Genomic DNA, 14,695 nt, shown 5'->3' on the forward strand with positions numbered 1-14,695 from the left:
CATAGTGCCCTCTCATTCACATCACCATAGTTCCCCCTCATTAACACCACCATAGTGTCCCCTCATTCACACCACCATAGTTCCCCCTCATTAACACCACCATAGTGTCCCCTCATTTACACCACCATAGTGTCCCCTCATTCACACCACCATAGTTCCCCCTCATTCACACCACCATAGTGCCCCCCCTCATTCACACCACCATAGTGCCTCCCTCATTCACACCACCATAGTTCCCCCTCATTCACACCACCATAGTGCCCCTACTCTACTGTCTGGAACTCAAGGTTCAATGGAGAAAACCTTTCACCATTAGGCTCAAGGCTCAGTGTCTGGAGATCACCAGGAGACAAAAGCAGATCTGATTACATCTGTCCACAAGGGGGTTGACAGAGAAATGCAGGCCACTAGAATTCAGGGTTGCCTAACATGTAAAAGAAGAAAAATACTGAGGCGAGCTAGACAAAGGACAGGAACGGGGCATCTGGGCTAAGCTGTGGATGGGACCAACAAGAGTGTGCACAAGGTTGGAGCCATCTCAAGCACAAGGCTACTCTGTGTTTGGTAGGAGAAGAGGATTACCTTCATGGCTGGGGTTTGCCTTGGCAATTGTGTATGTACTCTCTCTGTTAAAGGGAAATCTATGGTCTTCTAAACATGACTCCTTACATAGTACATAGCTTTAAATGGTGCATGTCCTGGCTGGCAGACTTGTGGTAGCTCTTAGGATCCCATGAGGGGTTCACACTCATGGTTCCTGTAGGAGCTCCAGGGAGCTAAGGTTAGACAAATAGTCCCCTACCCCTTTTGCCACCTGAGACCTAGCTTTGCAAGGATTCCAGCTGAGTCCTCACAGGCATTGTCTTGGGGTTTCTATTGCTGTGATGAAATACCATGACCAAAAAGCAAGTTGGGGAGGAAAGAGTTTATTTCAGCTTACACTTCCATATATCACTGTTCTCAGGACAGGAACTCAAACAGGGCAGGAACCTGGAGGCAAGAGCTGATGGAGAGGGCATGGAGGGGTGCTGCTTACTGGCTTGCTCCCCATGGCCTGCTCATCCTGCTTTCTGATGGAATACAGGGCTATCAGCCCAGAGATAGTACCTCCCAAAATGGGCTAGACCTTCCCCCATCAATGACTACAACTGGATCTAATGGGGACATTTTCTCAATTGAGTTTTCCTCCCTTCAGATAACTCCAGCTTGTGTCAAGTTGACTAAAGACAAGCCAGCAGTCTCCATATTTAACTTCAAGCCAAGCAGACTCCTGCCAATGCCCTGAAGCCCCTGGGGTTCACCTTGCATGGGAACTGTGCAGCCTTTGGGTGCTCCAAGGACCTCTCTATGAGCTTACTTTATTGTCTACTCTCCCATTGAGTCTGGGTCATGTGATTTCCAGTGACCCATCTCATTGCTGTGGTGTTCTGAAGAGCTCTTTGGATCGCCTCTTCTGGATTTCTCATCTCTCCAGTCCTTCTGATCTTTGTTGGAACTCATAGAAAACTGCATAGAAGACAGGTGGAATTCATGACGGAAGAGGGTGGAGCCTTCACAAGGGGTGGGAGTGAGTGGCAGCCGAAGTGAGCAGAGCAGAGCGGCGCACTCTGTAGAGGAGGGGAACATAACGGCAGATGAGAGATGACTGTGCTGATCTACATGTTAGAAGGCTTTATACCGTGTCTAAATTCTCTAGGACAGAGAGCTTCCCCTGAATAGCTTTTCCTGTCCAGGTGATTGATGGGCCCATATGCATTGGGAAGGGGCAATAGAAAGCCCTCATTCTATAGCACAGCCTCTGGCTGGCTAGTTACTAACCTTATGATCTTCTAGGAAGCTCAGAATAGCAGGTCTCCACTCAGAGATACGATTCATATCCCGTTCTTTGGAGTAACCCTCACAGTCCTTCCTGTTGATTATAAGCCCTGGCTGTGCCAGCATGGAGCTAGCTACCTAAGACTCCCTAAACTTCAAAGTCCAACAGGGTTTCCCTTTAGAGACGGAGGCTTCTGAGATGATTTTGATGGGGTTTTCTCCAAGCTATCATTTGTATTCCACAGGTCCCTGGAGCACTAACTTGCCTGTGTTCATTTTCTCCTGGTCTCTGGGGTGTGGTAGTGGCTGTTACGATGGACCTGGAAATTCAGAACACAGTGAATGGAACTCAGTGCAGCTTTGTGGAGTGCTCAATCTGTCTGCAGATTGGTCAGGGAGAAGAAACAGATTTTCTCTGGTTCCTTGTGGCTGAGGACAGTATAAATGAATGAGGCCATGTGAAGATAGATTTTTAATTTGATCATTCCAGAACTGAATTTAGAAGAACAATGCAAAGTTGATGAATTATTACTGCAAGATAAACCAATGTCTAGTATTAAGTTATATTAAACCAAATTGTATTTCTAAATGACAATCATAGACAGAAGAACCACATAAATACTTTAATCTAGAAAAGGGGACCATAGAAGAGAGTAGATGTTTAAGTTAATTTGCTTGCTAGAATAGATCTGGCATGAAACCTTACATTTTCTCCATAGTTAGTAAGGCCCTAGCTTTTGAAAACTTCTAAGCCAATTCACAGTGAATCATTAGGTAAAACTGCCCAATTCCTCAATGCATAGATTTGGATGACAAACATCTTGTTAGCTTAACTGGAACTTCTAAAGACACATTTTTCCTAATCCACCTGGAAACCTGTTGGGATATACTTGACTGACATTCTAACAGGTTTTTAATGGGCTCCAACTCAGTAATTTTCCTTGACAAGGAGCCATGCAAAGTAGGAAGATAGTATGTGTGCCACTCTGGGATGCAAAGTGACAATTGTTCTGCCGTCCCTGCTCAAGCCACCAGTTTCTATTGGTAGCAGTGAGTATTCAAGTCCAGATGAAAGATGTGGAGGAATCTGTAGCTCCGAGAGGATTGGATGATGTGATACCCAACTTCAAATAAATGTGAGTAAACTGGAACAACTAGACTCAGATTAACCGCAGGTTCTTAACAGCAACACTGCATAGATAACGGCATTGAAGAGTTAACTGGAAGGTTTAGCTTCATCCATCAAACGTGTAAGAATGTAAAAGATACTCTTGACCTCACAGAACCCAAGACATTGTAACAACCTAAAGACACCAATCAAAAATGTATTTATAGAAAATACATTGAGGAGAAATACACAGGAATGAAGATAAATTAATATGTAGATGACATCAGGAGTGTTTGTAGGGATATGACTTATGGGAGTACTTTGGGTATTCTGAAAATGCTCTTTATCTTGGTTCTGTATATAAACATATACAAATGTTTAGTAAAATCCCCACTAAAGGTTTTGAGCCTGAACAATGCCAATCATACTTAAACTAAGAAGCAGGAGAAGGTTGGGGATGTAGCTCAGAGGTAGAGCAGTTGCCTAGCATGCATGAGGTCTTGCATTTCATCTCTAACACTGGGGAGTAAAAAGAAACACATGAAAGAAATTTTACTCAGCTTGAGGAGCCAAAGCCCTCATCTTTAATAATAACATGAGCAGGGACAGTCTGTACTGAGGATTGCCTGCTGAAGAACACACCAACTTTTCATGTTCCCCACTGTGTCCTGGTCATAGTGCTAAGTCCTGGCAGGATTGGCCCCTCTGTGAGTGCCTGGGTCAGCATGATGCTGCTCACAGACCCAGTCAGCTGTGATGCCACTTTCTTAGTCTTTATGATGATGCTTGCTTCTACAAAGAACAAACAACACAAAACCAAACCAAACCAAACTTCTCAAATGAAAACTACTCTTCCTCTAACTTGGCTTTGGCTTACAGTGATAGCATTGGAGGCACGCTTAGATGAAATGGAGCGAGTGGGTGTGCCATCTGTCTGCTAAGGAGGAGGGCACCTCAGGGACTCTTTTCAACCCTCATGGTTTGAAACTGACTGCTTCCGAGGCTGAGGGTCTCAGGAAGATCAGACATTCCTCAGCCAACACTCCTGGTTTGACCTGTTTGAGGAAGATAATAAGTTTAGCTCCATCAAAAACTAGCCCAATCTATTCCTTGACATGCGAAAACAAAATACAAACACAAAAACAAATAAACAAACAAAAACTCTTACGCTCCTACCCCACATTGAATGGAATCAAAATAAGTATTTTTGTCAAATATTGTATAATAGGGGCCTTTTCTGGTTTTTATGTCTCAATCCTGTTTTTATAAAGCTTACACTGGGGACCAAACAAAGAAAGATCTTTTTAATGAAACCTAAATATTAAATCTGTTGTGTATTTTCCAAGTTACAAGAAGAAGTATTTTGGGAATTAGAACAAAGCTTGGGCTGCTTTTTCTTTTCTTTCTTAAGAATGAGATAGGGAATTGCTTTTGCCTTTATCTGGGAAGTTTTGGAACTTACCCAGGTGGTTAACTCCCTGTGTTCAGAACACAACTGTACTGTTCCTGCTTTATCTATCATTTTCTATGAAGTGCTCAAAGTTCTTGTTGTTCTAATCTGTTGCTGAGTTTTAGATGTCCTCTGAGGCTCAGGGAAAAGAAATTGAGCATTTGTTCCAGCAAATAGAAGGCCCAGTGAACAACCCAGTGTTTGAATTTTAAATAGGAGTGATTTTTAAAAATAAATAGAACAATAGCCATGAGATTTTAAAGTTCTTTAATCTTAAGTAGTTTGAATTCTAAGTTTGCAAAGATAGTTTTGTGGTGGACAAAAGTTTTTGCATTTAAAAACTCTCCTTGGGCTGTAGATGGGTCACCACTGAATGTTCATAAAACGATGAGCACCGGACAACAGATCAGCTTAAACAGATGCCTCTTAGACATGTAGTAGATATTAAAGCAGAAGTTTGGGCAGTTGGACATGGGGTTGTGTAGTTAAATCGTAAGAGATGATAAGTTAAAAACCACAGTTGACGGTCTAAGAAAGAGGTAGGACCTCATCATGTAGCCAACAACTTTGGTGCCATTGGCTTATAGATGTGTTAAAGCCTATCTTGGATGAGGTCACAAGGAACAGTGACGTTATTTTAACCAGGAGTGCTTTGAGCTTCTCTGTGGGAACTGTAGCATTTCTTTCTTCTTTCAAATGACCCCAGGAATTACATACAGTGGCATGAGGTCCTTAAGGTCTGTGTACCTTGACCATCTGTGCCAAGTTCTCCAGCTGCTGACTTCTTCTAAGGATGAAGTCTGCGGAGTCCATGTTCTCAGGGACAAACCACTGCAGTGTTCTCGGGGTTCTCAACTGTGTCTGTCCACCAGTGATCGCTGGTTCGCCTTTCAGAGAACTCACTGCTCACTGAGTCTATATTCCAGTTTCTACAGGATGGTATGTTCAACTCCTCGTGGGGCTGTTTAAATCCCAAACAAGCCATAGACCCACACACCCCACTTGACTTGCTTGGTGGGTACAACTGGCAAGAGGCTTCATTCCCCGAGTCCTTGCCATCAAGGGAAATTGGTGAACGGGTTCTAAGTGCCATTTCTTTCTTGGCCGTCTACTTGTCAAGTTTGTGAGTCCTCTGTCTTTGCCTTTATCTCCTGGCTGTTGTGTGGATCATGCCTGAGCCCTGTGGGACACGGTGCTTTGGAGAAGCCCATGCATCTCTTCGCCTCCCAGCTGAGGGAAGGCTGTGTACACTGACGTCCCTGTATCTTACAGGCTTTTCTGATGTGAGAGCAGGAAACAATGAAAGGTCACACCGGTCACTGTTCTTGTGACTGTAACAAAATACCTGGCAAAACAATGCAGGGAAGAAAGGATCATGGTTTGAGGTCATCCTAGTCCATCGTGGTGGGAAAGCGTGATGGGAGGAGTGCAAGTCAGCAGTTTTGTTGTGTCCTCAGGCAGAAAGCAGGGGTAGATGAATGAGGGTGTTTATTTGACTTTCTCCCCTCACCCCAGTTTTATAAAGTCTGGGATCTTTGTCCCATTGTCCCTGTTGGCACCACCAACATTCATGGTTTGTCTTCCTTCCTTAGTGAAACTTCTCTGGAAATGCCTTGCTGGACAAACCCAGCAGCATGTCTCCTAGGTGCTTCCAAGTCCAATTGCCTTGACAAGTCATCTGAGAGATCTTCTCTACCTACTCACACATACTGTTAAACTACTGTCTACTTGACCATAAGGATGACTTACATTTTATACACATAATTATAGACCATCCTGGGAAAGCATGCCAAGACGTAATCACAGAGTTATTTAAAGGGAGGTTGAGGCTAAAGTTGCCTGGAAGCCAGACTAACTTTTATAATAACAATTAATCAGAACCTGGAGAGCTGTCACTGTGGCTGCTAACAATAGCTGATTCTATTAACCTCAACAGGACTTTAATTACTATTGCTGTGACAAAAGGAAGGCCGGAAAATCTTTGTGGCACTTTTTGAATTAAACCTCTTACTTTTCTGCAGTGTGCAACTCACACAAGTCTTCCCAAATTCTCATGAAACTCAAGTGACAAATATACAAGTCCCTGGAATAAAAAGATGTCCAGTTATTTTTGTAAAAAAAGCCACATGGGATAGGCAGAGGGGCTTGCAGCCATGAGCAGTATTATTGGCATCTCTGGAACAGTGTGCATGTTTCTGTGCTCTGCAGATGGCAGGCAGTGGTCCTGGGTATGGAGTGAGACCCAGGAGAAGAGGAGTCAGTGTGGATGGCCACATAGGTGAGACAAAGGATGTGAAGAGAGCATCTCAGAAGTGGGGAAGTGGGGATGAGAAGGACATCACATTCAGGAAGGTGAGAGTGATACTTTGTGTGCACTGACCTGACCAGTATCAGGTGAAACCTGGACATGTTGTGACACATTGCAGACATCAGAACTTTCTCTTAGAGATTTAAACTCTCTTAACCGGAAGATGCTTCAATCCAGGTTCTGGAAACCTTTAGGAGGGGTTAAAAGGTCTAAAAATGTATAACCCCCAAGATAAATACAAAGGCAGTCTCTAGGCATTTCTGTTCAATAGAAACACAATCCAGTGAATTTGAATCTGAAGAATCAAAGTTGGAACTCATATAGAGATATTTTTTCAATTTCGGAAGTATTTTAGTCAATAAGGCTTTGGGGATAGTGGTTGGTGAACTTCCATTCACTCTACATTTGTAAGCTGCAAGATGCTTATATTAAGTTGTTTCAGGGAATAAAGAGTACATGAAGTACATGCATTACTGACCCTCTCCTACAGTTGAAAAGTCATTAGGAATAGAAAGAAATATGGAATCACTTAGGTTCAAGTTCTGTCTGATTGAAAGCCCATCTGGCAGTCACCACTCCTCTCTTGTGTGGCAAAGGTTTACAGAGGAAATGCAGACACAAGGATGAACTGGCAAGAGGCTGAAGGGCTGTGTGTAAATACCTAGAGACGCACCAACCCTGACAACCGTGGCTTAGCATGGAACCTTCTGATGGACGGAGCTGTGCAGAAGCCTGTTGCTTGCACAGAAGTTCAGGAGCAGGCGAGCTGTTGGAACCTCTCAGCCTGACTGCCACTAGCTCTGTGATCTGTATTATTCAGACATACTGTATTATATATAATGCATTTTTAGTTATTTTTGTGGGCATGATTTATTTGAACTTAAAATCGCATGTTCATGAGCCCACTATAGTTAATATATGTCTACACAGCCTTGCATAACATATTTTTTCCGTGGTAGTCGGTGCTCTATTAGTGTACATATAGCTGTATTGCTATAGTTCCCTTCTAAGTTGTAGCTTTGATAATAGAAATGTGGCATTCTTATTTAGTTTTACTTTTAAATGTTTCATTTATTCACTTATTTTTAAGTTTATTTTTTGAGAATTATATATATGATTAAGAGATTTAATTATTGCACTTCATTATATATACAATTAAATCTTTTTAGTCTGACTTCTTCGTAGGATTCCAGAAGCCCTTCATTTCTTTCAGCTAACTTGCATATTTGCTTGTGCTTGATTTGCTTTCACAAACCTTTGTAAGTTGTCTTCTGACTATAATATAATTTTGTCTTGCTCTTGGGGCAAATTAAAAAGTTTTTATCTTAATATGGATGTTAACCCTGCACATATTTGTTGGTAAATATTTTAAGGGTCTCTAAATACAGATTTATTTGTTTAGGTCACTTTTATGATTTGTGTTATAATTATTATCAGCATTTGAAATTTTATTATATGTTCCTTTAATGTGTTATCTTTGACTATCTTTTTAAATTTTGTTTTGGTATTTTGGAGAATTATATTTTTTGTCCTAGTAGTCAATTCAGCTTTACTTAACTTTAAGATTAATGCTATTCTATTCCCTTACCTAATTACTGTCTAGTATCAGTTTTAATTAAGATCTCCTCACTTCTGTAAATTTTGAGTACAATAGTTAATGAGCTTTTATCTCTTGACCATTTTCATTTCCACTTATCACCTGAATTTAGTTGCATAGCTCTCACTTAGAAAACATGCTGTAATCAACACAGGCTTGTCCTGCTTCTAGCTTTGCCCCAGATCCACAGTCCCTATCTCTGCAAAGTTGCTGGAAGAAGACCTTCCAGGGCCTGGGCCTTAGAGGCTCAGAGTGCAGATGTTGTGATTGTGAATGACTTCCCTTCCTCTCTTTCTCACTCTCCCCTCCTTTTCCACCTCTCTCTTCCAATCCATCCCTGTCACCTTCTCTCCTCACCCCTTCAATTTCAAAAGTTTGCTGGTCAGTAGTATGATTGCTAACTTCCATTCGCTTTACACCTGTTACTTATATGATACTTGTTTAAAGTTATGTTGTGGAATAAAGAGACTTGGATGAAGTATATGCATCACTGATCCTCTTGTAAGGTTGGAAGAGTTACCAGGAATAGAAAGAGTATGGCACAAGTTTATTCAGCTCTGTCTGACTTGAAAGCCCATGTGAATGACCAGTGGCTCTTTGATCCTGCAGGCCATGATCCCTCATCTCTTATGTGGCAAATGTTTACAGAAGAAATCTTGGTAGAGACCTATGAATGAACTGGACAAGCAACATGAAGCCTACAAAATGTGTGAGTTTAAATTTACAATTCAGTTGATCGGAAAGGGTTTTAACCAGAAACGGTTTTCAAGTGTTCTTAGGAAATGGAATTTGTCTTACATCTTCATGGAGTCATATGTGGAAAGCAATTACTCTGTGTCTACTTAAATCAGGCTCTCTTTCTTGGTAGAATTAAATTAGTATTCTGTCTTACATATTGATTGGGTAGAACAGCTATATTCCTAATTCACTTTGAAGTTCTATACTCACGACTAGAAAGAAACTAATAGGTATTTGTTGCTTTTGTAAACATTGATTATGTATGGTTGTATTCAAGATGAGCACGTGTGCTTCTGAAGATTGACTGAATCATTTTGTTCACAAGTAGTATTGAATATCTCATTTCTCTCCCATCTCTCTTTTGGGAAGAATGCTGACCAGGTTAGATCACAAGGTCCCTAGCACCATGGTTCATAGGACACTTACTATAGAGTTTTCAGAGTGTCTAGAGACAGGAGTCAGGGTGATGTGGTCTTGTAGGTGAGAGCTGAAAATATCACCACTGTGCTATAAAACCAGTTTACACACAGTGTGTAGATAAACAGAAATCAGCAAAAGGAAGAAAGAAAGCAGGTGTACTGGATGCTGTCACTGCATGGGTAACTGTGTCCTTCCAAAATTTACACCACAGTATAATCTCTGATACAACATCATGTAGTGGCTTGAGTGGGGATGTCCCCATGATCTTGTCTGAACACTTGGCTCCCAGTCGGTGGTGCTGTTTGAGGAAGATTGGGAAGTACAATCTTGTTGGAGGAAGTGTGTCATTGGAGACACACCTTGAGGATCTAAGGATTCACTCCATTTCCTGTTCACAGTCTTCTGCTTTGTGCTGTGGTTTGAGATGTGAGCTCTAAGCTTGCTACTCCAGCCACCAAGGCTGCCACTTGCTTTCATGCTGTCTCCGTCATTAGGGACTCTAACCCTCAGGAGCTATAAGTCAAAATAAACTATTTTCCCTGTGATTGTGTTAGTCATAGTGTTTTATCACAGCAACAGAAAAGTTGTGGTGATATTTTATTTGTATGTTAAAAAATAAAGTTTGCCTGGAGATCAGAGGACATAGATAGCCAGCCATAAACAGAAGTCAGGTGGTGGTAGCATACGCCCTTTATCCGATCACATGGCAGGCAGAATCTCTGTGTGTTCAAGGACACAGCCAAGCGTGGTGACACACGCCTTTGATCCCAGTACCAACCATAGAGACCTGGAGATCTGTACAGACAGGCAGTGACAAGGAAGTGAGGTGGCTGGGCTAAGAACCAATGAGAAGGCAGAATAGCAAGGCAATAAAGGCACAGGTTAAACAGGAAGAAACTGGTTCTCTTGGGAGAAGTGTGGTGAGTAAGGTTAGTTGGTGGCTATCACTATTTATCTGATCTCCAAGGCTTTCATTCCTATATTTGGCTCTGTGTTCCTTATTTAATAAGACTATTTAGAAATTCGTCTATAAAAAGTAACTAGTGTTATATTAGCATTGTAATATACACCATTATACAACACTAATGATCAGGTCATGAACGCTCTGCTCCATGAATGAGGGACTAGGTGGCTTAGAAGAGGGCTTGATGGGAGAGTTCACTCCTCTTCCTGCTCCTCTGGCCCTCCTGCCAAGTGGGGATGTGGCCCTACCCCATCAGAGGATGCAGAAACAGGATGCTCTATTGGAAGTGGACCCAGCTCTCCCCAGACACCACTATTGCTGGGACTCCAGTTGTAGACTTTGAGACTCCAGTGTTATGACGATTTTCTGCTCATTATAAATTATTCAGCCTCAGGTATTTTGTTATAAAAATCACAGTTTGGTGGAGACAGTACCTGCTGCTATGTCATAAATAGCCCCAGAATCATGATAGAGAACAGCAGTAGTTGTCTGATGCTTGTTGTTCAGCATGGTAGGAATTTGGACATGTCATGTTGTGTTACTGTATCGATGGTTTTTATCTACCCTGTGACATCTAATATCACGGCTGGAAGGACCTGACTGATTGGAGGGTGTGCTAGAACACCTTGGAAGGCTAGGCTTATGTGTGCATCTATGTGGCCTGAGGTTGTGTGGCTGAGGTGGTCACTCTCACACCATAACACAGGGCATCATGTTGGTATCCCTCAAGGTCTTCCAATTTCTTACATGGCAACTGTGTTCCCAAGTGAGTGTTGCAGTGGGTCAAGGCCAAAGCCACAGGGCCTTCTACGATGAAATGAATGCTATAGCTATTTCTTAATGGTGCCACAGCTATGACAGGCATTCTAGGCATAAATCACAGGCATTTCTCTTCCTGCTGTTCTGGGGACTGGAATTTGCAGGTCTAGCTATGGGCAGAGCATGCTCCTTGCGTACCTCTTTCCCTGGGTTGCAGATGGCCTTGTCTGGCTTCTCTCATGCTCACACCTTGGAGCTGCAGTCCTGTGTGTCCCTCTTTCATTTTCTGACAAGGACACAAAACAGATGGGTGAGGATCCCAGCTGAAGACCTCAGTTTAACCCCGCTTATCTCCAGATACAGTCCCATCATGCTGCAAGCTCCTTCCTTCTTACATAAAATGGGTAGACTCAAACTTCCCATCTTACTTTTGTACGGTGGTCTATGGAGCCCATTCACAGATAGCAACTTTCTGAGAAGCTCACTAAGACCCCATAAATTCTAAAGACTCAGGGAATTCTGGGAAGAGGCTTTTCAAGACACAGGAAGTAAACATCTCAGAAGGCTCAGGAAGTGGCTAAATCTGACTAGATGTACCAGGCCTCTCCCTCCCCGTGCTTATATCTAAGCAGTAAGGGCAGCTGAGGAAGAGCGAGGCCAGCTGAGATGCCTGGAAGAAGCATGTGAGGTGCCTCCAGGCTGTGCAGTGTGCTCTGGGTTCCAGCTTCGTGAGCTGCCACCCATGCTGGGGTGGGCTTTAGTGATGTAGCCATCTTTGAGTCATTTCTGTTCCCATAAGAAGCCTCTCACCCATACTCCTGTTAGTAGCCCTAATAAAAACTCATTGGTTCACCAAGTTGGATTTGGGCGGTGTCTTTAGTCTGTGGTTGGTGAATAGCCGAGAAAATTGGTACATGTTCTGTACAGATACATTTGCTTTGGTACCCACTAAACCTCGAGCCACTTACACTGAGCCATGTGCTTGGCTTTTTAAAAAACATTTTATTGTCACACAGCCTCACTAAATTGCCCAGGCTATTCCTGACCACCCTCAATTTCTTTTTAATCCTGTATTTTCAATCCAGACTTGGTTGAATCTGTAGGTGTGAAAATGCCTAGATCCATTTTACAATACTCTAAAATAAAAATTTCCCATGGCAGTAAATCAAAATTACAGAGCGAACCCTTTTGTTTCTGAAGTTGGTAATTCTCCATTGGGGGCCTATGGGAAGATTCTCAGACTTTCCTGCTCTTCCTGGGAGATTGTCTTCTGCTGGGGACTGAGGGACATTTGTATGCACAGCACCTGCTGTGGGACTTAAGCGGCTTAATAAGAAATAACCAAGGGCTTTTGTGCTGAGGTGTCAAACTGGCAAATGAAGGTACATGAAAGTTTCCTCTGAACTTTAGGAGAGGAAAAAAAAGTGAGCATGCTGCAGAATACTCTCAGGTGTTTCGCTGTCTGGGCACAGAATGCAAAGCAATTGAGGACACCTGTCTGTCTCAGACATTGCACTGGATGGAACAAACAAAGGTGATCCGTGTCCCATAAATTTCCGTTAGAGAAGGGCCTGGGAGGGACACATAGCAGAGTGCTTGAGTGCGATTTATGAAAACATACATGGCTTTTGTTCTTAAAAAAAGAAAAACCACTATTTGCAAAACATGTGCCTTAACTTCTAAGCTCTGGTCCTTTCAGACAGCAGAAATTTAGTGGCTGATGTTAGTTATGTACATTTCTTTCGTTAAAATTAAGCACTTTTACTTTTGCATCTTAAAATTTGATGGAATTGTAATTTTCCCGGGTTTTAGTAGCTCTAAATCAAAATTGGTCAAATCAATTTAAGGATAATTTAGTGAAATAAAGCATTTCTGTGCAGTCTGACAGCTTCCATGAATAATGCATCTTTAATAGCTGCCAATTAAGGTAGTTTCTGGAGACTTATGATGGAGGTGGGGATATCCCTAAGGGTGATTCATGGCACCGACTCAGGCCATTCTTTGGACAAAGTGACTGTGACAGCATATAAATGCCTATATGATAGAAATGTAACAGAAAATGTTTCCCGTGACTCTGTCTGCTCTACCCTGCTTCCTCTTGTTCCATTCTTCCAGCCAGTGATTCCAGAACTGGAACCACAGAACCTCTGAACCCAAAGGGACCTATCAAGTCATCTTTTCTAACCCGCTTTCACACCAATTCCTCATTATAATATGCAATTTCTATACATTATGCAAAGACCACAGAACCTGAGTGTGCATCAACCCCTCCAAGGATATGCAGAATCTGGAATTCCATAAGATTAAAGAAAATATTTATAATGGTCAACATCAGAAGCCTGAAATAAATGGAAGAAGCTGAGGAATATGACCAATAATCTGAGCCATGTGTGGGAAGAGGAGTATGACCAATGATGTAAGCCATGTGTGGGAAGAGGAGTATGACCAATGTGAGCCATGCATGGGAAGAAATGCCAGAGACAGACTTAGGTGAGGGTCAGAGAGGAGAAAGTCTTTGTGACATGGGCTGAACAATGCCACCCCTCTGTCATGTACAAGCCCACAGTCTTCTTGTTGAACATGGGGTAGGGATGTGGGACTCTGATACTGGCCCTGTAAAGAGGCCCTGTCCAATGTTAGCAAGTGGTGGCTCCCCCTTCTTCTGTGGGAATCCCTGTTCTAATGTATTCCCTGAGTCGTCTTCTGAGCTCCTTCTGTCGGTTCAAGCACCCAGCCCCGAGGACTGTGAGAGAAGACGGGAGAGCCTCACAGGAAGGCTACTTCTAGTGGTCCTGCCAGCTGCTCTCTCTCCTCATCCGTAGGCAGAGGTGAAGACTGGAGGAAGGTAGAAGAATCAACCACTGCGTCCATCAGTGCAGTGAAGCCAACTAGCAGCTACCATGGGAAGAGCCAGGGGTGCCAGCCTGGTAAGACAGCCCTGGGCTGGACTCTCAAGTTCCTCACTGTTTTAATGAATGGACTGCGGGTGGCAACCATGAATAGTGCCTTTGAGCTAGCCTCTGTGCTGCAGAGCTCTCTAATGTTTCAGCCCCTGCCTCTGCCAGTGCATGCTTTTCCTTTATCCTTTTCAATGGCTGACATTTCTCCAGCTGGTCTCCGTCTATGGAAACCACACCCCAGATCCGCCGTGCTCCTGCCTTTGACTCGCCATCTTAACCTTGTTCTTTGGTTACTTCAAGTATGTGACTGTCTTCTCCTCCATTGGCTCCCATGCAAAACCTGAAGAAGTCATGTGTTAGTGTCAAAGACAGGACACCTTCAAGGAGCGACGATGGCTCCCTTCACTGCTTCACGTACTTGAGTTTCAGGCAGTGTTCTGTAAGGACTGGAGAATGATCTTAGACAACTGTGCTTTTGGTTTTGAATGAGTGAGTCTATTAAGTATACAGCAAGCAAAAGAAAAGGAATATATAGTGGGTAGAGGCAGTGGTTAAAGTCGGGCACTCACAGCATCCAGCAGCAATGACCTGAGTGGCCCAGTGGAGAAAACAGACAAAAGGTAACACCATCGAATC

At 42.9% G+C, this 14,695-nt stretch overlaps 1 long non-coding RNA gene across 1 annotated transcript in view; it reads left to right on the forward strand.

Moving 5' to 3' along the window:
• Window positions 1-14,695, forward strand: part of LOC128118923 (uncharacterized) — a 186,900-nt gene that overhangs the window by 94,088 nt on the left and 78,117 nt on the right. Inside the window, exon 2 of the long non-coding RNA XR_008221389.1 lies at window positions 8,888-8,987. This is a non-coding gene — a long non-coding RNA (uncharacterized LOC128118923). The remainder of the gene's footprint in view (window positions 1-8,887; window positions 8,988-14,695) is intronic.

The sequence above is a fragment of the Peromyscus californicus genome, unplaced genomic scaffold (genome assembly GCF_007827085.1).
Source record: "Peromyscus californicus insignis strain IS unplaced genomic scaffold, ASM782708v3 Scaffold_23__1_contigs__length_62951481, whole genome shotgun sequence".
NCBI lineage: Eukaryota > Metazoa > Chordata > Mammalia > Rodentia > Cricetidae > Peromyscus > Peromyscus californicus.